The sequence below is a fragment of the Equus przewalskii genome, chromosome 23 (assembly GCF_037783145.1).
Source record: "Equus przewalskii isolate Varuska chromosome 23, EquPr2, whole genome shotgun sequence".
Lineage (NCBI taxonomy): Eukaryota > Metazoa > Chordata > Mammalia > Perissodactyla > Equidae > Equus > Equus przewalskii.
The window spans coordinates 10,093,525-10,121,023 of record NC_091853.1 but is presented as its reverse complement, the minus strand read 5'-3'; the positions used below and the strand labels follow the sequence as shown (position 1 = coordinate 10,121,023).

The following is a 27,499-nucleotide window of genomic DNA, read 5'->3' as shown; positions in this document are numbered from 1 at the left end:
TGTTGCAACCCCATCCCTGTTATTCACTAGCTGTGTGATCTTGAGCATGTTTCCTGATCCCCTCTGTGCCTCAGTTCCCTGACTTATAAAATGGCAATAGTAGCATCTGCATTATGGGTTATCCTATGGATTAAGTGAGCTAATATGTGTAAGGGCTTATAACAGTGCCTGACACCGGCTAAGTACTCTATAAGTGCTAGCTATTATTATTTGCTAAGAGTGAATAAAGCCTAAGAAAGGTGTTTGGATAGAATTATCTTGAAATTCCCTGTTAGCTGCGGTTGTCTGTCTCTATCATTCCAATCCCTCAGCGTTTCTATTCAGTAGGGAGGGGGCAGCATTATCCACATTTTACAAACAGTGAAATTGAGCCGTAAAGAAGCAAAATGTCCAGTGAGTCGCAGTTGAAACTGGAACTCAACTTTGTAGATGGAAGTGCGAGGACCCTTCCCACTAGGCTGTGAGACTGTATATTTTAAGAGAATGTAAAGTATCCCTTAGGAGCCTGTGAGCAGTGACCCTTGATGGCCTTTCTCTGCTGCAGTTCTCCAGGGCTGCTCAACAAGGTCACTTCTTTCTCCATCTCTGAGATGATCTCAGGCCATGACTTCCCAGATATTTTTATTACCAGCTTTCAAAAAAAGCCATATTCAGGTGATAGATGGGGTCCTGGCTAGATACCCCCCTCTGGTTCCTTACATCCCCTGCCTCTTTAAGCATACAATTTCTGGGTTGTCCTGGGTATAGACATAGCTCACTTGGCTGCAGACCCTAACTCTTTGGAAGATGTTTCTCTGCTAAGCAAGGACCTTAAACCACTCGGGAACCCCACGGCTGATCTTTCAAAACATTGTCTCCCCAACCCCTCCCCCCATCCTAGTGCATTCTTCTGCAATCATCGGCAAAGGATCTTCTCCCCCTTCCTCCACCTCCCTCTCCCTTCCTGTCTGGGTTGGCCAGAGGGGAGACGCTGGCTGTACAGGACCCTGTATGTGCAGAAGCAGTCCCCAAGAGTTTGTGGGTACAGGGAGTGTTCCTGTGTCTGAATCTAGACTGTTCAAGAGGAATCAGGATGTTTTTCTTTTCTGTCCACTAGGGGGCTGCTTGTAGGGGGATGGAAAAAACGGAGGCTTAAAAAAAATATCATGCTGCTGAAATTTCACCAAGAGGGGAAAAGAGAGAGCGCGTGAGAGAGAGACAGCAAAGCAGTCCCAGGCTTCCTCGTCTCTTTCACGTCAGAGGCAGGAACCGACTGTGCTAAGGCTGTTGGCTCAACACGCAGAGACGGAGAAAGGCACAGACACAGAGAGTGAGAGAAGAGGGGTCCTCCCTGACCCAAGGAATTACCACTAGTGGAGTAAAGCCACCTGACTTTTTGATCTTATTTTGGTTGCCTCCTCTTTCTCCTTCCACTCTAGCCCTGCCAGCTGGGGTTTCATTTCTTTCATAGAGCCTCCTCACTTCCTCCCAGAAAAGGAGGAAGGGAACAGAAGAGAGAGGTGGGTTCTCTAGGTGAGTGCATCAGCTGGCTCCAGCCTGAACAGACAAGAATTCTCTTCGCAGGAAGCTCCTCTCGTTCCCCTGCCGCCCACCCCCAGCCCCGGTAAGTCCAGCGCACTTGCTCCTTCGATTTCCGTGCTAGCGTGATTTCAGCACCACGGAGAGCTATGAGATGCAATCGGCTCCTGTGTGTCTCTGTGTGTTCCCGCAAGGCGTTTGGCACTAAGGTTACATCTGTCTCTCTGCTGCCAGTCGAGCCGGTTTCTGCGTAGGGAAAAGAAAGGTGCAAAACTATGTCTGCCTCATTAAAGGTAGATGTGGACTATGGCCTTATGGGTGTGTGTGTGTGTGTGTGTGTGTGTTTGTGCTGTTGCATAAGACAGGTGAGGTCTGAGCTAAATTGCCAGTGGGTTTCTGTGTGTTTCCATGTAGGACTGTTCTTTTTCTATGTAGATAAGAGGGAGGATTTGGGGAATTAGTCACGCACCTTCTTTAACTCTTTCCCAACAGGCCATCATGGAGGGAAAGTGTTTCAAGGAAAGTCTGGGGGGTTGGGAGTGGGGGTAGAGTTAAAAGTTATGCTCTTCTGAGACAGCTCCGGAGGAGGTGATTTTTAAAATGTCAATTTCCCCAGGATTCTCTGGGCTCTTGCTGTGGAGAGAGCCCAATCTGACCTTTTGCTTTCTCTCTTAGTATGAATCCGTGGCCAGTGGCCAGGTGCAACAGGTGAACATCAGGTTGGGGCTGAGGTCCCCCTGACTTCATGGTGGTAGGAAAGCGTCAGTATCTTGAGCTTTGCAGAGGCTGGCCCATGTGGATTATACTACATTTGCAAGGAGGCAGGAAGTGCCCTCTGCTTTTCTGTCATCCTTGACTATGTATGGTTGGAAAGAGGACAAAGTCTATTCTGCCTTTTCTGCCAGTGAAAGACAGCTCAGGAGAAAGGTTTGTCTCCATATGTCTGGGGAAGCAGAAGTAAACCTGACTCGGGAGGCTTGAAGTAGTGCTATGTCCTTCAGTACTGAGAGGCTCCACAAATGGGCTCAACATTACTTTAGGCTTCATTGCTATGACTCTTTGCAAGATGCTCCTCCAGCTCCTCTGCTTCCTGCCTCTCTGAAATATGTTCAATAATTCCCTGAAGTTGTGTTGGTTCTGCCTTGGAGACACTATCTACCTGCACCCTTCTTCAGTCCTGGCCACACTTGCTTGGGTGGGGCCATTCAACAAGTGGTGCTGGGGACTTCCTTCAATCTCAAAGTCTCTATGGAGCCAGCATCCCAGGGGGCTATTTTAAAGAGATGTCGCTTCTTGTAAAAGCAAACCTTGCTTTGACTGGCCCCTAACTATTTAAGGTTCTGGTCACTTCCTTCAAGTATGTTGGGACAGGAGAGAGTAGAGGTGTGGGGGTTCACTCCTTCCAACTGCCAATGAACTTGAGTGGTGACTCTCTGTCTTGCTTTTAATTCAGCACCTTGGGCCCCTCCTCTAAGCTGAACAAAATAGTCTCTGCCTCTGGTTGGGGAGCCTTCTGGATAAGAAACATAGTCCTGAGTGAAATGGTACCGCTGTCTTTTTTTTTTAAATGCTTGCCATTGGATCCAGAAACCTCAGCCTCTCCCTAGAATGGCAGGAAGTACAATGCAGAGAGGAAAAGAGTGAAGTCAGAGGTTGTAATGGTAGGGAAAAAAGACTGAAATAGACAAAGCAGAGCATCAGAAACCAACACTGACTCATTCATATTTCAACTCTCCCAACTTCTCTCATTCTTAAAATCTCCGAATTTGAACAAGAGAATGGATAGATTTCTGCATGAATTTTAAGCCTGAAGGCTTAAAAAAATCCATGCCCTTGCAGTGGACCCTATCCAAAGCCACTGTCTATTACTGAAGTCACCATACGTAGTGGTAATTATCTCAGTAATGCCATTAAATTCTCTCTGAAAGAAGTGCTCAGTGCCATTACTGGGCCCATTTAATAAATGGGGACAGATAGGCACTTAAAGTGGTAGGCCAGAGGGTAACAAAAGTGGAAATAGAATTTCTGTTCTCCTAATATCTCGTCACCTGTGAAATGCATAAATGCTCACGTGTGGGAGAGCAGGGATGGATTGCTCCCCAGTGGATAGATTTGCAACCGAAGCTTTTTAGTGAACTCAGTGTGGAGCACTGGCTTCTCCCTGGTGAAGAGTGAGGATCAGCCAGGAGTCTCAAGGTGTTGCTGGCCTTAGGTTCTCAGCCAATAAGATGGCTAGGAGCCAGATGAAGACCTCTCTGGGCTTACTGTGAAGAGAGAACCCCAGGCTGGTGGCCTCCAGGCTGAACTGATGTCACACACCTGATTGCCACACTCACCTTGCCCCAGAAATCCCAGTTGAAGGCACCCTTGTGGGACGGATTGCCATGTATGTCTTGGCTTTAGGTGTTTGATGACTTTGCTCTCCTCCAAGTCTTCTCTGGGAGACCTCTATCCAGTTCTCTGAGGCTCAGAATGTGGGGAGGATGATTGAGGAGCAGGAGAGCTGGACTCTGAGTAGCCACAGAAACTCCTAGGAGAGGAGTGGGAGACTGGACACAAGCCCACCCCACATCCAAAACCTCCACTCCCCTGGCAGCCCTAGCCCTCATGTCTGGTCAGCATTTTGGAGAGAAAGCCATCATGTTCTCATATCCAGCCCTTACTCATGGAGCAGGAGCAACTCTGATGGGCTGCCTTTGAGATCTGGTAATACAAGAGATGTGGGAGAAGGTGGAGGGAAGGAGAAGGTTGGTATCCTGCCCTATTTCCTACAGCCACAGGTTGCCATCTTTTACCTGGTGAGTGCCACTGTTCCTTTTTTTCCCCCCTAATTTACTTAAAAAGAATTCAGGTGTAGTTTGCATGTAAGAAAACACACTGATCTTAAGTATTCAGATTAGTAAGTTTTGACAATTGTGTACACCCACTTGACCACTACCCCAAATAAGATATAAAAAGTTCCCTTGTTCTTCTTTCCAATCAATCTTTCCCTCTCTAAACCCAGTCACTTTCTGACTTCTCTCACCACAGCTTCCACTGCTCCAATTTGCAGTGGAAATATATTGCTTAATGTGTTACTTAATAGATGTGTCATGTAGAACCTAGACTTTTAAAAGAACATTTCAGAGGTCTGAGGCTATCACTGTAGGGTAGGTGGCAGACAGGGTTGGGGAGGGGTGCATTCTTCATCCAAGTTTATGGTCATGATGTTGGGAAGTCAAGTGGTTATTTCAAGTGTGTATAAGTCACAATAAAGTCCAAATAGGAACTGTGGAAGCCCCTGCAGGCCCCTACCTCTGCGCTGAACCTGAGTTATTTGATGGTACAGCGCATGGAGATGATGTTGAAATTTCTATTAAAAACTTGGAATTCAGCATTGAGGTGGCAGGGCATGAGTCATCCCATATGGGCTCCAGGAGGGTGAAGTGAGGAAAGAATATCCACGTGAGCTTACTAGGGAAAGAGAGAGGAGAGTTCACTGAGGAGACGTTATGCCGTGAAATTCAGCTCTGTCCAAAAAGTTTGTGGCTGAGAAGCTGCCAGTTCTTCCTTATTCAAGAGTGGCTTTAGAACCAGAAGATGCTTTGCAGAGACTCTTGTACCATCATACTATCATGACTCCATCCAGGGATGTCTCCATTCATCCTGCTCCCATCCCTAGTTGTAGGCTGGGGCATGGGGTCTCTTCTATTTTACAATGAAGAGACAGAGGAGTTATCACAAGGTTTTGATGACTTTGGTAAATATATATATATAATATACAAATACACACACATATATATATGTAATTGGTAAATATATATGTACACACGCAATACATACATAACCAGTCCTGATACCTTGCTTGTCCAATTCTCTCTCACTCTGTATCTGTAGATGCTCTGTGTTCAGGGAATGTTGGCTAGAGATGGGGCATTTTGTGCACAATTCGAACATGAGGTCCTCAACTGAAAAATCAGAGCTTCTAGCAGATCAACCAGTATATCGGAGTCTTTAGTAGACCTCAAAATTTGTCCAAGTAGGTCATAGAGTTGCTTACATGCTTGGTGGGAAAACATGTCCTCTGCCTCCCTCTGCTCTGAGACGTTACTTCCCTGTCCCGGAGCACCTCCTTCTCAGGCTCTGCCCCTTTGCGGGATTGCCTGCCTCAGAGAATGCACCCAGCCGGCTCAGTTATGGGAAGGCTCCTTCCTGAGTCAGCTCTCCCGGCTGGGGTGCCACAGAGGCAAGAGCGCATTACTAAGCCACTGGGTCACGGCAAGTTAGGGAACAGCCACAGTGAGGATTCACTAACGTCTAGGCAGAAGTTTGTGCAGAAATGCAAAATTTGAATAATCTCCACAAAGCCAATTCCAGTAGATGAATTGGGAGAAGTGCAAAGAAACACCTTTGCCTCCTCTTGACTATAGGCTGTGTTAATAAAGATCAGATGAGATTCCCCACGTAACTGGAGTATCATCTGAAGAGCAAGTTCAATGGGAAGGGGAAACTGGAACAGAGGTGTTTAAAAGCTATTTTCCAACCAAAAATAAGCATCACTACATCTTTACCTTGGAACAGGACTTTGGACCAGAGCTTTATTGATACATTTAGAACTTTATTGATACACAGCAAGTAACGATTATGTCAGCTGGCAAAGGGAATTTAAGCAGCCTTGCCCTCTTCTCTTTCCCTCCTTTGTATACATAACATAAAATTTACCATTGTAACCATTATTTAAGTGTACAGTTCAGTGGCATTAAATATATTTACATTGTTGTGCAACCATTATCACCATCCATGTCCAGAACGTTTCCATCTTCCCAAGCTGAAACTCTGTAACCATCAAACAGTAACCCTCCATTCCCCTCCTCCCTAGCACCTGGCAACCACCACTTTACTTTCCATCTCCACGAATTTGACTACTCCTGGTACCACATATAAGTGGAATCATTCCATATTTGTGCCTGGCTTATTTCACTCAGCATAATGTCTTCAAGGTGCATCCATGTTGCAGCATGTGTCAGGCTTTCCTTCCTTTTTAAGGTTGAATAATATTCCATTGTATGTTTGGACCACATTTTGTTTGTCCATTAATCCCTTGATGGACCTTTGAGTTTTTCCTCTTCCCCTCCTTTAATTCTGGCCAATTCCCTCTGCTTTGCTCTCCAACCAAGTGGGAACAGGAGACTCTGGTCTCTGGAGTTGAAATTCTTCCCCTTGCCTGTGAAGACCAAGCAGGTAACTTCCTGGAGGCAAGTCGAGGAGGATAAGGAGGGCAGGTGCACTCCCCCGCCAACCACATGAGTGGGGTCTGTTTCGCGTACTCTGGCCCTCATTGTTAACTGTTCAAAAGATACAGTTCAAGTAGACTAGGATCCTAAACCCTCCTCTATTCCCCACTTTAAGTGCCCCAGTCTTACCTCAGAGAGGTACCAGGAGACAGGGAGAGCCCAGCTCTCATCTTTGATGGGCCTGTCTCCTGGTCCTTCCCAGCTTACTTATTATAAGGTGAGACTCCACAATGAGAGAAGGAGTTGTGGGGTCAGGGATCAATGAGCCAACAGACTCAGTACAGTTTTTGACGGATTCTTGCCGTGACCTCCTAGGGACCCATGTCCTTAGAACAGGCACTGCCCAAGCCCTCCCCCACTTGGCTGCTATGATAGCATCTTATGCTCTGGCTGTAGATGACTCAATAAAGGGTATTACAGGACCCAGGAGGAATTCATGGTTCTATTATTCTGGGTGTGTCCTCATCATACCATGGTATGAAAGAGGAAAAAGCTTAGAACACTGATCCCATAACAGTATCACCCTAGAATGGCTACCATTTGATGACAGCTTGGCAACATCTCTGGGCTGGAATTTGGTCTTTGATTCTAGTGCACGTAAGAATTCACGTTCCTGGGCCCTGGCAGCTTGGATCTTTCTATTGCTTAATGATAATACCAGCCAACATTGACTGAGTGCTTGCTATGAGCTTTGGCCAAGTGCTTGGCACCGAGAATGCCCTTAATAAATGTTTCCTGTTATAACTATTAGTAAGCACTTAAATACTTTGTGTAATTTAGTCACTAAAACATTAACACATATACGGTTACCCCATTTTACAGATGAGGAAACTGAGGCATGTTGATGGAAGTGACTTGTTCAACTTTTTACAGCTAAGATGTGACACAGCAGGGACTCAAACCAGGATTCGAAGCCTGTGCTGTAACCGCTGTCTTATTTTGCTTTATCATTTGTTTGGCAATTAATGATGGCTCCCTTGTGATTTTTCTTAAGCACTTTTAGAGGAATTTTACATCTTGCATTATTGCTAAATCCAAGTACCTCTCCATCTAGATTACCTGTTCTACGGGGGCTGGGAGAGTCCCACACAGGACCTGGCACATAGTAGGCCCGATATAAACGGTCTCATTTGCTGCTGGTTCAGCTCACGAACCAGGAGCAAATGGTATAGGAGTTCCCACGCTTGTTTCCCTTGTGCAGTAATAATAATGGAGTGTCTCACAATGTGCCAGGCACTAGACCAGGCCGTGCAGTCCACTATCTCGCCTGCTTCTCACGGTCATGGGAACCAGCCGCTCTCATTTGCTGGAGGCGCCTGTGTGGAAGGCGCTCTGCTAGGTCTTGTCCATACCTCCTCTTAGTCAATCCTCACAACAACCCAGGAGGAAGGTTGGCAAGGGAAACCCTCGTCTCCAGCCGAATGGGAAAGGGAGACTCTGGTCATGGCACAGCTTGAGTTGAAATAGTTGCTTTTCCCAAAGAAGACCGCAGAGAACACACAGATGAGGGAAACAAAGCTCCTGAATTCAGAGAGGCTAAATAGCTCGCCTGAGGACACACAGCTAGCAGGTGGCAGGGCTGGTTTTGAACCTGGTCTGTTTGAAGCAGAGCCCAAGCTCTGTCACTCCTCTCTGCTGCACCCTTTCCCACCCTGGGTCACGCATGCAGCAAGAAGCAAGACCTGGGGATTTATTACCAGGATGCTTGGCTTCAAATTTCTGCTCTCCCTTTTCAGGACCTTGTGCCCTTGGGCCATAATTTATCTGTCTCAATCTGAGGTTCCTCATCAGGGCCTCTCCACCCACCCTCCCCACCCCAAAAAAGCCTACAGAAATGAACATGTCTTTTTTTTTTTTTTGGTGAGGAAGATTGGCCCTGAGCTAACATCTGTTACCAATCTTCCTTTTTTTGCTTGAGGAAGATTGTTGCTGAGCTAACATCTGTGCCAATCTTCCTCTATTTTATGTGGGGTGCTGCCACTGCGTGGCTTGACGAGTGGTGCTGGGTCTGTGCTTGGGACCTGAACCTGTGAACCCCAGGCCACAGAAGCAGAGTGCGTGAACTTAACTGCTATACCACCAGGCCTGTCCCAAGCATATCTTCTTCAAAGGGTTTTTACGACAATTAAATGGGGTGCAGGTGCCTAGGATGGCATCTGGCAGAGCAAGAGCGAGTGTGCCACCTGCTGTTTCCTGTGTCCCCGGGGCTGGGGGCAGCCAGTGGTACTTGGCATTTTAACAAGCTAACAATTATCTGGGCTGACCTGGATTTTATATTCTCCTCAAGTGCTAATGGGCTGGGCTGGCCCTTGTTTTACATCACCTTGATTTTAGGAGCATGTGTTGGCTATTTTTTCTTCTCCTCCTTTAGCACCAAGAGCCCGGCAGGCTGGTATTTAAAAATATCTGAAAGATGCCTCTTGCCAATTAATTGCCTGGAAACTGTACCAGACTGACATTAATTTGAGCCTTAAGGAGACCCCGTGTTTTGAGCCCCATTCCACGCTCAGCTGGAGACCAGCCACGTTTGGATCCGAGTTCTCTCGCCTTGCCCTCCCTCCAGATTCTTCTGCCATTCTGAGTTTTATTTATGAAACATTTTCTCTTCCTTTATAATTATGTTTTCCATAAGAAGAACATCTAACAGCTACCTCCTGGCTGGGCTAGAGTAATTGTTTGAGTTTTTTGATGGCGTGCAATTTCAAGGGCTTGACTTTATATAGATTACCTCAAATTTATCTCAGCAAGCCCTCAGGAGAGGAGCTCTGCCGGCCTCACATGGTGGGGTAAACCCCGCAGCCAGCGAGGGCCTGCATCTGGTGGGTGATCTGTTGATCTAAACGGAGTTCTGTAAAACAGATACCTTACTAGAGCAGGTTTGCCGGCCTGTTCTGCTGTCTCCTCTGAGCTTGTCAGTACCAAGGTTGACAGTGGGGCTGGGGCCAAGCAACAGGTGCAGAGAGATGACAGCCCCCTGCCCCTGCAGCCTCGCCCGAGAGCGGTGGGCGCGTACAGACAGGGAGAGCAGAGCACCGGGCCAGCAGCCCCACCAGCAGGAGGGGCAAGGCCCGAATAGCCGAGGAGAGCCCTGCAAACGGCTCTGTTGGAAAGGGCAGAGGCCACGCGGTCTAGAAGGGGCTGGCTCCTTGCGGTGACCCAGTCCGTGCCTTAGGGAGACGGAACTTATAAAGCCAGCCATAAGCCTCCCGTTCAAAGCCATATATATTTATAGAGGTATAAATGAAGTTTAATGCCGGTGAAATCACTATAAAAGCAGAAGACTTCATCTGTTTCTAGACGTCAGGTGCAGAGCAGTTCAGGGCTTCCTGCCTTCCTCCAGCTGAGAGCGCCGTGCCCACAGGCTCCCACGCGGCCCAGCTGCAGCTCGGGAGCAGCCGGCGGGGGTGGGAGAGGCAGAAGGTCTTCCGAGCATCTGCGAGCGAGGCCCCCAGCAACGAGGCCTTCCCCTATCTGCGAGGGCTGTTTAAAAGCAGCGAGGAAAAAGAGAACGAGGAAAAAGCACTGCCAAAATCAAGAGGCTTCAAACAGTCAGGAGTCTGGCTTTAAATAAAACAATTTGAGGAAGGTTGGCTTTTCATCTGCCTCGGAAGCTGCCAGGTTTCGGCCTCTCATCGCTCCAGATGGAATCCAGCAACGAGACTGCAGGGCCAGTGAGGACCGGCCCCACGCCTGGCGTGTCTCTCCCTGCCTGCCTTGAGTCCCCTTACTGCCCATGCTGGGCTGGCAGAAATGCTTGGTGAAACCCTGCCAGACAAGGGTTTGAATCCTGGCACTGCCACTGACTGGCTGTGTGGCCTTGGAGAAATCATTTGACTTCTCTGAGCCTCCATTTCCTTGCCCATAAGATAAATAGTTCCTACCTCTCAGAACTGCAGTGTGGGTTAAACGAGGTGTCATTTTCTATGAGAAGGCTCCTAAAAGCCCTGAGCACATGGAAAGTCTTCAGTCAATAGAATTTTCCAGGTGGAAATGTCTCTGGCAGAAGGGGTACGTTTCGAGGGTGGAGGTTAGGGGTCACGTGGCTCCTTTGACAGTCATTCTCCCCACGGGGTTGGGGAGGCCTGAGACAGGCAGTGGACCACTCTCTTTTCATCTGGTTGCCAGCTCTCCCCAGTCCTGCAGAGGCCTCAGGGCCAGAAAGCCTGGGGCAGCCACTCCAGAGAAGGTTAACTGACCAAATAAGAAAGGCCTTATCTCTCTGGGATTGCCTGGGGCTGGGCTGTCTGCCCTGCAGATGGCTCCCTGGAGAGATCAGAGGAGCAATGCTGCCCACCTGGGGTAGGGTTCCCCGGGGAGCACGTGCCCTTCCAGACCTGACCCTCAAGAGGTCAGCAGATCATGCCAAAGATGTGGGTTTCACTCCTGGGTCACCCTCCATCCAAGAGAGGGGCCAAGTGGAATATTCTGGAGGAGAAGAAAGGGTGCTATTGATCTGGACTCTGATATGAACTGAGTGGGGCGGGGTGGGGAGGGGACCACTATCTGTCAATCTCTTATTAAAAATGGCTGAGGCACAGTGCAAGAGATATTAAAATGCAAAATAAGGGTGCCATGCCCTCCTCCCCACCCCCGCCCCTTTTTTCATTTGTATTTTATTGGCTTAATTTGTTGAGAAGGAAAAGCTCAGGCTGCCATCCTTGGAGAGTGGGAGGGAAAGGGAAGAAAGCCACCAAGAGGGCCTGTGGTGGCTTCCTGGGCAGCATCCTCCCTCTGACCCACAGGGGTCCCCTCCCAGGCGCCTGTGGCATGGCTTCTCTGTGGCTGGAGAGCAGGAGATGGAGGAGTACGGAGCTTTCTCTCTGCACACGCATCTTTCTGTTGCTTCCATGCTTTCCGGGCGGGGTCCTGTGGGCCTTTGGTGACCGCATTTCACAGCGGGGCCAGGGGACCCTACCTGACATGCCCCGACTCTGCCACTGTGGGAGCCCTGGGAGGAGACCGGCTTCTGCTCCTTGACACGTTTTGCCCCTTTCCTTTCAAGTTCTTTAGGTGAAATGTTGCTGAAGGGGCTCTTCACCAATGGCAGGCAAAAGGCTGCCAGAAAGGGTATAAAATAGCTTTTTCATTTCTGAAGTTTTGCGTCTCAACCCAGCTAGGCTTGGCAACTGGCCTGACCAGATCCTGTCAGTGATGAGGGAAGAGCTGTGGGCAGTGGTTACCAAGACCCGCTTCCAGAATGTTTAGGATCTCCTGGGTCCAAAAATCACCAGCTGGGTCCCAAATAGCTCCTGGTCTCTTTTTCAGCAGCGTAATAAATCCTAACACCTACATGATAGGAACAATTGCCAGGCAGTAATCTGAGTACTCTACACACAGAAACTTACTAAATCTATACAGCCACCTCTGAGGCAGCTCCTATTATTATCTCCATTTTAAAGATGGGAAAACTAAGGCACAGAGAGATTATTTAATTTGCCTGAAGACACACAGTAAATGGCAGAGCCAGGATTTGAACCCAGAAACTCTGTGCACTTAGTGACCATGCTATCCTGAGCATCACTCAGAAACTGCCCAGGTTCCCTGTTGCCAGAGAGAGATGCAAAAACTGGACAGTCATAGTCCTCACAAGCTTGGTTTGGATCACTAAGTTCAGTTTAAAAATAAGACCAGAGCAGTCACTATGTCTCCCAGGCGCTCAGGGCTGTCACTTCTTCCACTCCCCCTCCTTTGGGGAGTCATTCTGGTTTTTTTTTTTTTTTAGCAAAACCTCATCTAACTCCTTCAGGATGAGAAAAGAATCCAGCTCAGAGCAGGTGAGTTTTTGTCAATGCATTTTCCTTCACCCGATCTCACAAGGAGGTGTCAGTTCTCATCTGTCCACAAATGCCTCATTTGCTTTGTGGTTTATCCACTTCAGGGATTATATGGGCCACACTTGTAACTACCCATTCACTTGTGGGCCACTTCTTTTAACTCTCATCTGCGATTGTGCAAAATGGAGTTCCTGTAACGGATCCTCAAATGATCGGTCCAGCTGGGAAGAGCGTGGCGGGCAGATGCAGTGAAGCCCCATTTGTTCCTGTTGAGGTTCCTTGTTCAGCTGTGGGGACTTAAATTGAACACCTGGCAGCCAGGACCACCAGAAGATTGCAGGGGAGGCAGGGAGTGTTGGCCGGGGACATAGGGAAGTTCAGTGTAGCCCAGGCGTATCCCTGCTCTGTAGTCAGAGATGGAGATGGCGGCAGAGCATCAGCCAAAGGAGCAGGTGGGCCGTGCAGTACTTAGAGCCCCCCCACAATGTGCCAGACGCAGTGGCAGACTGAGCAAGAGGCAGCCTCATCCCAGAATAGAAGCACTGGGCACAGGAGAGGCCTGGGCACCCCAGTGCAGGTTTGGTTAGAGGCTAGTGTTTAGTTCTTGCATCAGGGCTGAGGGGGAACTTGGGGGCAATGCACATCCCAGCTCTGGGAGGGGTGATTCAGGGCAGAGAATCCATCCCAAGCTTGGGTCAATCTCCCACAGGCATGAGGACGCAGGGAGGGAGAAAGAATGTCAGTTCTGAAGGTAGTTGACCTCATCTTGGGTCTTGGTTCTGCCTAGCTCTGCCCCCTTGGTGAAGTCACTGAACCTCTCTGAGCCCCTGTTTCCTCTGCTCTAACATGAGGATGACAATACCTCTGAGGAATTTTGTGAAAAGTGAATAAGGTAACATCAACGGGGCTCCTGGCAATTAATAGATATTCAATAAATGTTGATTCACTTTCCCCAGTAGCGATAATTTCTTGCGTTTTTGTTGTGCTTTGTGATTTTCATAGCGCAATTATATATATCACATTTGATCTGCACAGCCATTTGTGAAGGAGAGCAAAATGACTCATGAATTACTCCCATTTCACAGATTGGGGAATGACTATATATAGAGTTGCAGTGGCTTGTCCAAGATAGCACAGGTGGCAAGTGACAAAACTGAGATCACGACTCTTGCAGCTTGGGTTTAATCATTTCTAGCCCTTTTTGTTGTGCTGTGACTGGGCTGGTAACTGAACTCACAGAGATCGAGAAGACCCTCTGCCCAGATGCCCAGAAGACAGAACCCGCTTCCGTGGCCTCTGTAGCATCTCTGGGGGTACTGGGCAGAGGCTGGGGTGTCCTGCAGAGGCTTTGGCACCAGGCTCTTCAGTCCTTTCATTTCTACATGTGTCCTGAGATAGCTCCCTCACTAGATTAATGCTGAACGCTATGGCAGCCGAGTTTCCTTTGGGCCAGATTGTCTTGGTTTTCCTGCCTCCCCAGCCAGCCATCTTGGGGACCCGAGTCACTCATCACAGCCTCTCCACAGGGACCAGCTCCCACCTCGTTCCACCACCAGCAAAGGAACATGAAGCCCGTGTCCCGCAGGCCAGTAGCCTCAAACGTTACCTCTACAGAGAAGCCCATCCTAATAATCTCATCTAAAATTGCTCTCCTTGACACCAAAAGTAAAGGCAACAAAAGCAAAAATCAACAAATGGGACTACAACAAACTAGAGAGCTTTTGTACAGCAAAGGAAACCATCAACAAGATGAATAGGCAACCTATGGAATGGGAGACAGTATTTGCAAACCACAAATCCAATAAAGGGTTAATATCTAAAATATACAAAGCTCTCATACAGCTCAATAGCAAAAACACCAAATAACACAATGGGCAAAGGACCTAAGTAGACATTTTGCCAAAGAGGACATACAAATGGCCAACAGATATATGAGAAGGTGCTCAACATCTCTAATCATCAGGGAAATGCCAATCAAAACCACAGTGAGATACCACTTCACACTGATTAGAATGGTTTTTTTCAAGAAGACAAGAGATAGCAAGTGCTGGTGAGGATGTGGAGAAAAGGGAACCTTTGTGCACTGTTGGTGAGAATGTACACTGGTACAGCCACTGTGGAAAACTGGATGGCTATTCCCCAAGTAATTAAAAATAGAACTACCATAAGTCCAGCAATCCTACTTCTGGGTATATATCGGAAGAAAATGAAATCACTATATTGAAAGGTATCTGAGCTCCCATGTTCAAGGAAGCATTATTCATCATAGCCAAGGTATGGAAACAACCTAAGTGCCCATCAACGGATGAGTGGCTAAAGAAGATGTGGTACATATATGTCTATATGTACAATGCAATATTATTCAGCCTTGAAAAAGAAGGACATGCTATCATTTGCAACAACATGGATGAACCTGGAGGGCATTCTGCTACGTGAAAAAAATCAGACAAAGACAAATATTGCATGATATCACTTACATAGGAAATCTAAAAAAAGTTGCAGTCGTAGAAACAGAGTAGAAAAGTGGTTGCCAGGGGCTAGGGGGAGGGAGAGAAAGGGAGAGGTAAAAAAAAAATAATAATAATATCAAAATAAAATAGCTCTCCTTGTCACTCTCTTTATTTTTATTTGTCACATTTATTACCAGCCAACACAATATATATTTATTTGATTTCTTCCTTATTATCTATCTCCTCTCAGTAGAATGTAAGCTCCCTGAGAATAGGGACTTATTGTGTCTTATGACTTAAGAATTCTGTCTTATTCACAGTCACATTCCTAGCCTGGAACACTGTGTTGAGCAGATATTTGTTGAGTGAATGAATGAATGGGTCTTCATCCAGTACTCCCTACTTCAACGAGACGTTGCCAAAGACCGACTCTGAGCCAGGCATTGTGTTAATGGCTGGATGTGGAGTTGGATGAGACATGGCTCCCTGTCTTTGAGGATCTCCCAGTCTGGCTGGGGTAGAGGGGAAGGCACAAAGATAGGGAACTACCTCACAGCATAATGAAGTGCTAACATCTGGGAATAAGCTGTGTGTGTGGTGGGGGGGAAGGGGGAAAGCGGTGGGGTGGGGTGACTCATGCTGCTTGGGGTATCTCATTAAGCTCCGCAGAGGAGATGATAGGTGGGCTGTGTGTTAAGGGTGCATAGGCCTTTGCCAACCAGAGAACAGAAAAGGGGCACTCCAGGTAGAAGGAACAGCATATGCAAAGGCTCAGAGTCATAAAAGGGCATGTTGAAAGTTAACTGTGATGTAGCTGGAACACAGGATCATTGGGTCATGGTGATGCGGTGGTGAGAATCTTGGAAGATGATACTAAAGAAGGAGGTTGGAATTTGGGCCTTCCTCTTGGGATACCCATGGGGAGAATTACCACCTGCTTGGGTGCTGTAGGTGTGAAATCTTAAGCTGTATTGTAGCGTGCAAACTTGTTTCCTCTTTCATCAGAGAACTAAAGGTGCAGCCTAACCAAATTTTGTTCACCATTAAGATATTCTTTTATTTTAACCATATCTTGTACTGCAAGATCTCGAGCCAGGGAGTGATCGTGGAGACTTGGAGGTGGGCGGATGGGGCCTGCAGACCCCGGATCCCTTGTCTCTGGGAGACACTGGGGAGTGCTGTTTGGCTCTCAGTGTAAAAACACGAGGCCAGTTCTCCGCCACTCATGCTGCCTTCTCTACTCCCCCCGTAAAGATGACATCACTCTGATTGGTAGTCCAGAGGTTAATGGTGAGATTGTTCAGTGAGAATGAGGGATAGACAGCCAAAGAAAGAAGAGCCCTGAGAGCAGAAACCTTGAATGCTCATTCTGTTTCCTTCAGCTGTGGCTTGTTTAAGAAGATTGTCTGCTCTGTTTCTTCAACTCCTTCTCTTCAGGAGAGAGGATGCGGCTGGGAGCACCCATGCCAGGGCTCCGGTCCGAGAAAGTGCTTCCCTATTGATTTGTGTGTCAGCAATTCAAATAGGGGTATTTATACTGCGGCTGAGCACCTAATAAACATTTAAATTATCATTTAAAAAAACCCGGAAGGGTGTAACAACTGTTCAAGGAACAACCTCCTAAGGAGAGTGGAAAAAACAGCCACATGCACAGTTCTAGGGCCTCGGGAAGAGAGCTGGAAGGCGAGGGCTGTGAGGTTAGCCAAGATGTGCCTCCGGCCCCTGCATTTCTCCTTTTAAATGCTTCTCCCTCCCATCCAAACCCCTCTCCCAGGCTCTGCAGCTCTGACTTCAGACCCGGGCTTCATCATTCGTTAGCTGTGGGGCTTGGGCAAACGACACACATTTCTCTCTGAGCCCTCCTGTTGCATAAATAGGAGGAAATGACAGCATCTCAAATGACATTGCATAGGCAAAGCTCTTGGAGCAGAGCCTGGCTCATAGTAGGTGCTTAACAAATGCTTAGTTCCTAACCCCCTTTCCTTTGCAGGAGCGCCTCTTCCCATTCTTCCCTAAAAGCCATGCCCTGCAGCCTACTAAAATTGGATTGCAGCCCGCTGCTGTCTTACTTGAAAGGGTCTGAGCCGCTAAATCACACCTATGTATAAACGACTGGTAATGAATTAATAGGTTAGGTGGTGGCACTTATGGAATGGAGAGGAGAGAAATGAAGGAAGCTTTAATAGCAGAATGTCAGAAACCAGTTGCAGGCCTCCACAGAGATGTTTTGGGTGATGGGGCTGCTGAAATGTCCCTTAAATTATGCCTGTTAGAAACCACCTCTCTGCTCCTCTGTAAGGACAGGTAATACACAGCTCAGGAATCAGGGGATGGCTCTCTCAAACTTTAATGAGGGCAGCAGAGGGCTCACCCACCGCCCTGACCATTTCCATGCCCTTGACAGTGCCATTAACTGCACCTGCTCCAAAGTCCTGACCACGAGCTGCCCAATTCTGGCCACTCCTCTTTTCTTCTGCTCTAGCACTCCAAGTCCAGTGACCTCACAATTGCGTTGCTCTCTCCGAGCCCCTGACTCTGCCTTTTTCACTCTCCACCGCCTCATTTTACCAGGCTTAGAGTCCATCCTCCATCTTTACCATTAACCCCTTGCAAAAACCTCTCAGGACTCTTGTCCTGTACTCAACTGGAAAACCCCAACCTGGCTAAGTCCAGTTACTGGCCATGCTCACATCTGAACAACCACACTTTGCCAGAGAAGAATAGATCGTTGTGCAGCCTGCTGTCGCTTTACAGTTATGACTGTACATCTCAAGTGCATGCTGGAAACAGTCTGGCAATTCCACAACATTTCCCTCATCCGTTTACTTTTCCACTCTCCAAAATGACAATTTTACATCTCCTTTCTCCAAAGACTGCCTACCGTCCCTTTTTAATGCCTTCCAGCTGATGACCGTACCTGGTATTTGACAGACAGGCACTCCTTCATCTTCCTGCCACTGACTCCACACCTCTTGCTGTCACTGTGCCTGTCCTCTCAGTCTTCCCTCCTTACTCATGGGGGTCATGACTCTGCTCCTCACAAAGGCCAACCCTCCTCCTGTCTTGTGACTTCATCACCTCACCCTTCCTGAGGACTTTGTTCCTGCAATGGTCACCACTCCTCTCTTGAATCTTCTATTTCTCCCTCACGACTTCATTTTCCTGTAAGTAAATAAATGTGCTCTGATGTCTCCTACTTGAAAAAACATGAAAGCCTCTCCTGATTCCACTCTCCTTCCAGGTTCCACTCTATTTCTCAGCTGTCAGCAAAACTTATTGAAAGCATTGCTGTCCCCAATTCTCATTACCATTCTCTCTTCGCCCAGTTGGGCTTCCAACGTCACCACTCCACAGAGACAGCTCAAGGGCACTGGTGGCCTCAAGTTGCCAAATCTCATGGTCATTTCTCTGTTACTTTCATCCTTGGCCTCTCAGCATCATTGAGCAATTATTCCTCTCCTTTAACCACTATCTTCCCTAAGCTTTGGTGACATGCACTGCTTAGGTTTTCCTTCCATCCCAAGGGCCACTACTTTGCTGGTTTCTCTTTCTGTACTCAATGTCTAAAAGTTAGAGGGCTCCAGAATTCAGTCATGGATCTCTCTCTCTTCTCTAGTCTCATGTTCACCGCAGGTGGCCACATACCACTTGTACGCCAATAGCTACCGAATCTATGCTTTTAGCTCTGACATCTTTCTGGAACTCAGCTTAGAGAACTCAACAGTCTACCTGGTATCTCTACTTTGATATTTAATAAAGTCCTCCAACTTAAAGTGTCCAAAGAGAATTCCTGATTCATTGATGTCCTAAGCTTGTTCTTCTAGTCTTCCTCTTCCTGGTAAAAAGTACTACATCCAGCTGGTTGATCAAGTTAAAAAAAAAACAAAACCTAGACGTCATCATTATTTCTTTTTTCCTCACTCACCACTCCATGTTCAGTCCATCAGCAAGTGCCGCTGCCTCTACCTCTAAGGCACTTTTCAAATCCTTGCTTTACTACTAATGCCACCCCCCCCCCCCAACTTGGACCACTGCAAAGCCCCCGACTCTTGATCCTGATAGCACTTGTTTCGGATTGGCTCTCCCGGAGCCAATCTATACTGAAGCTAAAGTGATCTATTGAAAATTTAAATCAGATTTTCTTCCTTCCTTTCTTAAAATGCTCCACTGATTTCCCCCACACTTAAAGTAAAATTCAAATATCTTACTCTGATCAGCAAAATTCTACATATCTCTTTGACTTCCATTTGATACCTCTCTCTAACATTCGCTGTATTCTACTCATATTGGTTTATCAAAAACATCAATCTCAGCACCTCAGGACCTTTGCAGTATCTGTTCCCTAGGATTTAGAGAAATCTTAGGAAGCATCTAATTCAACTCTCTCACTTTGTAGACAAGGAGACCAAGGCCAGTGGTGGGAAGTCTCATAGCAAAGCAGTGATAAAGCCAGGACGAGGTCTTTTGATGGCCAGCACAGTGCTCTTTCCACCAGAATGTGCTGGGTGATTGCTGCCTTCTGAATGCTTCACCAGTGTGTCATCTTGTGAGTTGCAGAGACCCTCACCTTGGTAGAAACATAGATCTGGGATCTGGTTCAGTCTTGGCTGTGATTTTAAGCAAGTTAATCTGGTTGGCCCTAAGCACTGTTGTGGAAATTGTAGTCCTTGAATGTTACTATGGAGAGATTTGGGACTTTTAACAAAAATCTCATAGATCCAAAATTTCTGGGCAATATATGACTCCCTGAGAAAAGATTTGCCATTTTTTTTTTTTTTTTTTTGGCTCGAGGAAGATTTTTGCTGAGCTAACATCTGTGCCAATCTTCCTCTATTTGGTATGTGGGTTGCCGCCACAGCATGGCTTGACAAGTGGTGTAGGTGTTTGCCCAGGATCCAAACCCATGAACCCAGCTGCCAAAACAGAGCATGCAGAACTCTAATCACTAGGCAATGGGGCCAGCCCCTAGATTCCCCAGTTTTTGGTCCACATGGACTGTTTAGTAGATAACAAGGTCAAGCTGTCGTTAGGGTTCCCTTGTTATTCCTTAAGCAAGTCCCTTATCATTGCTTGGTCTCTTCCTCTGGAGTCATCCACGACCTGTCCTGTAGAGAGGATCTTCATTTCAGTCTGGCATAGATCTATGGCCTCTTCACACCCTTATTTTCATTTAGCTGTCACTCCTCACATGCCACATTGGGGCTCATTCAAGCTGATTTCCACAGTCCCGCCCTCTTCCACCTCTCTGTTGACTTGCCTATAATCAAGGGTTATTTGTATATCAGACTTACCTCAGTGAAAAACAGTGTCACTTCAAAGGACTTCATATCATGCTATTATATAAACTGTTTTGGAAAAATAAGAATATTTTAAAAATACTCAGCCTTCGTTATAATTTGTGATCATATTTTTCTTTCTGCTTTTCCACTTATATTCTTTATCATTGGCCTGACTTTGAGTTTTAAAAGTCTACACCTCAAATGCAGATCTTGCCTAAGCATTTGTTGACCTACTATCAACAAAAAGAATGTTTGCTCAGTCACAGAGCATATTCTGCTTTGTCTATCTACCTTCTCCAAACACGGTCAGGGAGGGGAGAATGTCCTTCTTTGTGCAAACCATCTGAACAACACCCTCTACCTCTTATTTGGCTCCATGTACTTTAGGAGATGGAGGGATATTTGGGGTATAATTTTACTTTCATTTTGAGGTTCAGATCCAAACCACAGAGAACCTCTCTAATCAAATTTTAAACTTAAAAACTATTAAATAGCAACAACCCGGACTTCATCTTATACCCCCAAAGATTCCACTAGTTTATTTCTGCTCTCATTTCTTGGCCTTCTATTCTCCTGCAGTACATAATGTTGAGTGGATGCCCATATCATCTGTTTGAGTAAAGATTAGTTGGCTAGTGTTGGTTTGGCCATTTACTCCTCATCTGGATTATCTTTGAGATGTTCTTGAAGACTGATGTTTTAGCATACCCAATGGCACTAGTAACTTTATATCTTCTTCTTTCATTATATTTACTATCATTTAAACAATCTATTTTCTGCTTCATTTACTTGCCCATTCTATGAAAGAAGCACTGGAATCCTCAGGGTGGCTCCTAAACACTCTAAGCTTTCTCTCCCCGTTGCATTTTTTATGTACTTGGCACCTCAGAAGCTTTCTCCCCTCACTCCACTTCCATCTCCATGACACATTCTGGAATGCAGAAACGAACACATCGAAGAGTCCTGAGGTGAGAGACACCAATGGTTCAGGAACTGCCCTAGGTGATGAATAGCCAGCAGTGACTAAGACCTCTGAGCTCATGAGACATACATACATTCTAAGGCAGACAAATCCATGGCCAAGTTCTCTTGGCTTTATCTCCTCAATATCTCTTACATCTGTCCATTTCTCTCTATCTCTAGCCTGCTAGCACTTTATTCAAACTATCATCATAAGCCCCTCACTGTCCTCCCCACATCTTCTCTTGCCTTCTTCTAATCCATTCTCTACACTTTAATCAGAGATCTCATCAATATGTATATCTGATCATGTTACTTTCTGCTTAGACCTTTAAGCACTTCTCATTGATCTTAGGACATAAATAAAAATCCTTAACAAGGCTCTGCATGGTCCAGCTCCTGCCTCTCTCTCTAGGCTTGCTCCTCCTCACTCTGGCCTTTAGACACCCTGGACTGCTTTCAGAGTCCCCCAGACTCCTGAGGCTCTGTTCTGTGCTGTGCTCTTCCCTCTTTGCCTCCCTCCCCTCCCCTCCATCCCATCTCTACATACCTTCCTTCCTCTGCCTAACTTATCTTCATCTGTAAATCTCAATTCAGCTGCCCCTTCCTCCAGGGAGCCATCCTTGGATCTCCAGACTGGGCCAGGTGCCCCTGATACATGCTCTTATAGAACCTTGTAAGTGTCTGTTTATCATTTAAAGTGTTTTAGTTGTGAAATATATCATACACACAGAAGTGTACATAAAACTCACACGTCAAATTTAATCAATAATAATTATTCAAATTTAATCAATAATAGATGCAACCACCTTTAAGGTCAAGCAATAGAACATTGCTAGGACTTCAAGGACACCCCTGTACATCTTTTCCTGATCACAAACCACTCCCTCCACCAGAGATAACAGTTTAACTCCTTTGCTGACTTCATGGTCATAATTTCCTTACTTTCAGCAGGTTTAGAATTTTTCAGCTTAGAAATATATATATTTATAGTTTACATAATATCAATTTTATCAAACTTGATCAAAATATTAAAAATAAAAATATCAAATTTCATATAAATGTATCAAATTATCAGTTTAGAAATATACACACATATATAATTATATATACATAAGATAACTTAATTAATACCCAGTTTCCCAGTAGTTAGTAAGCTCCTAAGGATCAGGGATGCTGTTGTTTATTTTTTTTGAGGAAGATTAGCCCTGAGCTAACATCTGCTGCCAATCCTCCTCTTTTTTGCTGAGGAAGACTGGCCCTGAGCTAACATCCATGCCCATCTTCCTCTACTTTATATGTGGGATGCCTGCCACAGCATGGCTTAAGAAATGGTGTGTAGGTCTGCACCAGGAATCCGAACTGGTGAACCCCGGGCCGCAGAAGTGGAACATGCAAACTTAACCACTGTGCCACAGGGCTGGCCCCCAGGGATGCTGTCTATTTTGCTCACCTCGTACGCCATGGGTCTTGCCTAGCCCCTGGGACACAGTAAGCCCTCAGGAGACATTTCGAAACTAGGTGAATGGAGATGATACCCAGGTGGACTCCAGATAAGAGCTGAACTATTATGAGAGTCCTTATGAGGCTACAAATTGGGGGGTTAGGACATCTACTGCATACGAGGAACATGTTCAAAGGCATCTGCCACTTTCTCCCCAGAAACTTTAAATAAATAAGAAAGGTGATTGAGCAAGCTCTAGGGGGAAATAATTATGTCTGTCTATTTGCATCTATTTATTTATGTAACTATCTATTTATGTATCTATCCAACCATGTAATATTATACAATATGCAACTATTAAAATAGGCTAGAAAAATAGAGCATCGTAGAAAAGCAGGGTGGAAAAATGATAACTACCTCGTTAGCTGGCCTAAGTGTTGGCCTCCATTCATGACCTACAGGAATAAACCCTGTACCTGACAGCAACTCAGACCAGAAGACAGTGAGAAATAAGGTAAACTGTGTCTCAGGGATTTGATTCATGAGGGAGAAAAACTGTGGCAGGATCATGGAAACACATGAATTATTCACAATTCAAACCAGATAAGAGGAAAGAGGAGGAGGGAATGACCAGAAAACACACATCAAGAAAATGAAGCTCTCCACGGCCAGGGAGAGGCCAGGGAGGGTGGCGGTGGGAGCAGCCTAACACGAGGGCTGAAACCAGGAGTGACAGAAGGAGGGAAACCAACTCGTCCCTCGGGCAGGTGAGCCGAGAACTCCTGGCGGGAGTGAGGGTGGCTCTATCATCCCGGGGCCAGTGAACTGAAGGAGCATCCCTACCTCTGACAGCCAGGGAGTAGTAGCCGGCGCCCATGATTGAGTTTACGATAAAAGCTGGTGCCAGGTTCGCTGCTGTCCTGTGATTGCCAAGGAGGGGAAGGCATATCGGACTGGGGCGGCAGGTGGAGCAGGGGTGGGGGCTGGTGGGGCTGGGAGTGGGGTAGAGAGGGGTCAGGAGGGTGGAGGGGTGTCACCCTCCGGAAGCACTGCTTTGTTCTCCAGTTGTGTGTGAGTGTGTGAGGAGAGTGGGGAGCCACGGAGAAAAGACAGGCTTGTTCCTTAACATAAAAGAGAGATTGCGGGTTGTGCTGAAGTGAGAGGGAGCCCATTGTGAGGAAGAGACCTGGAAGGGAACCTGAAGCCAGAGGTCAGGAGCCCGGTGAATGCAGGAGCAGAATGAATGAGAAGCCAAGGTATCTTCAGGAACAGGAGGACAGCTCAGCTGCTTCCAGCGTGAGTCAAGTGAGAGGCAGCCGGGGCGTGGGAGCGGGTCCATCTGGTTTAAAGACCCCGGTGGGGCGGACACGGCCGGTGCCTGCTTGGTTCTCCCCTAAGAGCACAGCTCGGTGTCTGCAAGTGTTTATGGAGCACTTACTCTGTGCCAGGCTGGGCGCATAGAAATAGGTCTGCTCTCAGCAAGGTTACATTCTAACTCAAGGAGACAGGTAGTAAACGTGTAAACAAATAATCGAATAAGGTTATTTTTACATACCAAAAAGTGCTACAAAAGCAATGAGATCAGGTAATGTATTAGAGATGAACTGGGCAAGTGGGGAGGTGGAGGGCGCTGCTTTAGCGAGGGTGGTCAGGGAAGATGACATTTGAGTTTCACCCTGAAAGATGAGCAGGAGCAGCCTTGTGTGTGTCTGGGAGCTGCACGAAGCCAGGCGTTCAGAAAGTAGCTGAGTAATGAAGACAAATGCAACCAAGAGGACAACTCAAACCCAGGGCATGTGCCTCACGGAGCCTGGGTTGCCTTAATCTGTAAAACAAGAAGGTTGGACTAGCTGACTGCTAAGTCCTGCTAGATCTCGGGAAGTCTTCATGGAGAAGGTGGGACTTGACCTGGATCTTGAAGAAAGATCCTCAAAGCACTAGTGAGGTCATCTAAACCAGCACCAAAGGTGCATAGTTTCCTAGAACCTTTAATGAGAGCAAAACAGGAATCTCTGCTTCCCCTCTGCCTGAGGCGTGGTCATCCTTCCTCCACCAGACACGAGATCTTTGTCCTAAAACGCAGCCTGTGTTCCATCTCTGCTGCCCCTGGAAACTTCGTTGAAACTAAAATCCATTACTTCCTGTTCCCATTGCAAAATACTTTTATTTGGCCACTTATCTCATTATGCCTTTTAAAATAGTTAACAAAGCCACCAACCGATCTGTACATCTTTTTCTAGTTGTAAACTCCTTGTTCATGTCTGAGCCCTGAGCACAGTGCCAGGCTTGGGGTAGGTGTCTCCGCGGAGGTTGAAAGACCGAAGGAACTGCGGATGGGGGGGTGTTCTAGTCTGTTGGGCCGCCATAACAGAATACCACAGACCGAGTGGCTTAACCAACAGGAATTTCTGTCTCACATCCAAGATCAAGGTGTCAGCGGGTTCAGTTCCTGGTGAGTACTCTCTTCCTGGCTGGTAGATGGCTGCCATCTTGTTGTGTCTTCACCTGGTAGAGAAAGAGGGAGCTCTGTGGTCCGTCTTCCTCTTATAAGGCCACTAACACTGTCAGACCGGGGACCCACACTTATCACCTCATTTAACCCTGGTTACTTCTGTAAAGCTCTGCCTCCAAATACAGTCACACTGGGGTTAGGGCTTCAACACATAGATTTTGAGGAGATACAATTCACTCCATAACAGTAGGTAAGGATGTAAGTGAGTGGGAAAGCTCTAGAAACAGTTTGAATCTCTCTCTTTGGGCAGAAATGTGTTGCTCAGAGGGGGAGTCCTGGAAAAATGGCAGGGAAGTCGCCTGCCGGGAACCTGCCTCCACGTGTACTGCTCCCCTTGCTGAGGCCGGGACTGCTTCACCTATGTTTTTTCCCTCTGACTGTGGAAATGAGAAAACTTAGGAGGAAAACACACTTGGCTCCCTCAGGGTTCACCCTGGGGCGAGTAAGAGAATCAGATGCTTGTCTGAGCACTGGTTTTGGCAGTGAGGAGGGTGTTGGGAGAGTGGGAGGGAAGGGACAACAGTGGGGGAATAAAGGAGCAATTGCTCTGTCTCCCGGCAGGGCTCCAGGCCAATCATCCCATCACAGCTTTTCTAAGGAGGAATGCTCGGGCCTGGACATCTTTGCTGCAAGACTAGTCATTCCAGGGGAGCAGCCAGGGGCCAGGCAAGGAAAGCAGAATTAATGAATGCTTTTTGAATGCTTTCTTTGTCCTAGGGCTATTCTAAGTGCTTTGCATGTATTAACTTATTACATCCTCATATTGGTTGCCTCATTTTCATGGGAAGACTCAGGGAGATGAAGTAACCTGCTTGCACTCTCACAGCTGGTGATGACTGCTGTGAGCCTCAGATTTGCGCTTTGCAGGCAAGACCCTAACCACTGCACCATGCTGCCGAGGGACCATGGCATCGGCTGTCGTGTGCACCTTCCAGTCGGAGGGCTGCAGAGGGGGCCTGAGGACCTCTGCCAAGCAATGGTAGCCTGGTCTTTTTAGGTCATGCCCCGACTCCCCTGACATTGCCGTGTCTGAAGCCCATGGTGGGCTGCAGCCTGGACAGAGCTGCCACCTCTTCTGAGGCTTGGGGGCTCTAGGTGGGCTGGTGTCTGCACTATGGGCTTTTTTTTGGGGGGAGCTTTTCCTCACCCAGGTTTCTGTAGGGTGGGGGCCAGAGATAAGGAGGGACATGGGACCAGAGGAGAATGGAGAGAGAGGACAGAGAAATGAGGCCACAGAAAGACCTGAGTGGCCACACGTGACAAACAACTGCAGCCTCACGTGACCTCCTTATCTGTAACTGGGCAGGTGCAAGCATCGAGAGGAGGGACAAGTAAATGTCCCTGATAGTAAAATTCAGAGAGGCCCCTGGCCAGGAATAGTCTTCTTGCCCAGCGCCCTAAGATGGTGGTGGAGATGGAAACGTGGACTCTCTTATAGGGGTGATGTCTGCATCCTGAGAAGCACTATATGGACTCAGGAGACCTGATTTCTGGGCCCATCTTGGCCATGAACAACCCATGTAACCTTGGACAAATCATAATCTTCCCGGGCTTTGTTTAAATAAAGCGGCCATATGACGGATCTCCAAGGCCCTTCCAACTCTTACAAGGTTTAGGGCTTGTCTGACTCCTTGGGGTACCAGAGTCTCAGTTCATCAGTTTATTCAGGACAGGATGAGAGTGTTAATGCACCCATCAAGGAGAGAATAAAAGTCCCCATGACTCTGCCAAGCTCCCAGGCCAACTCAGCTTTCTAAACTGCCCAGACTTGAAAAGCTGCCCTGAGTGACCAGCACCGCGGGTTCTGCCCGCTCCTCCCCTTCTTTGCCCAACTGTGACCTTGGCCACCTCATCCCCCATCCAGGCCTCCAGTTCCCCTGCTTCAAGGGGGCAATGGCAGTCCTTGCCGCCTGCCTTCCTCTTCTGGGTTTTATGGGATGAATAGGATAATGTTTTCTAATTACTTGGTGCTCCTCGGAGCACGAGTGCTGTGAGTCAGGATAAAGGACTCTTCTAATCTAGTTGCTTTCAGAGATTATTCATCCAGAAAAATAAATGAGCATTTAAATGAGTGTGGAGGCTGGGGAATGCAGGCCAGAGAAGGCCACGACGGAGGCATGGGGGCAGGGGCCAGGACGGAGCACTGTGGGGTGGCTTGGCAGACACCCCCTGCTCTACATGATATTTTATTTGACCTATGACCCCCTGCTCCTTGAGCTTCCACTTTCTTTGCTCTAGAACTCCCCCAGACTCATGCCCCTCTCTTGTAAAATACATGTTATTAGCTCA

At 47.2% G+C, this 27,499-nt stretch overlaps 1 protein-coding gene across 5 annotated transcripts in view; it reads left to right on the top strand.

Annotated features, from left to right (window-relative positions):
• Positions 1 to 1,145: 1,145 nt before the first annotated feature.
• Positions 1,146 to 27,499, top strand: part of TNR (tenascin R) — a 405,138-nt gene continuing 378,784 nt past the window's right edge. For 3 of the 5 annotated variants that reach the window (XM_070590958.1, XM_070590959.1, XM_070590956.1), the window contains exon 1: positions 1,146 to 1,603. The gene's annotated coding sequence lies outside the window, so the exon portion shown is untranslated. The remainder of the gene's footprint in view (positions 1,604 to 27,499) is intronic. The other 2 variants (XM_070590960.1, XM_070590957.1) reach the window with 2 other exon arrangements.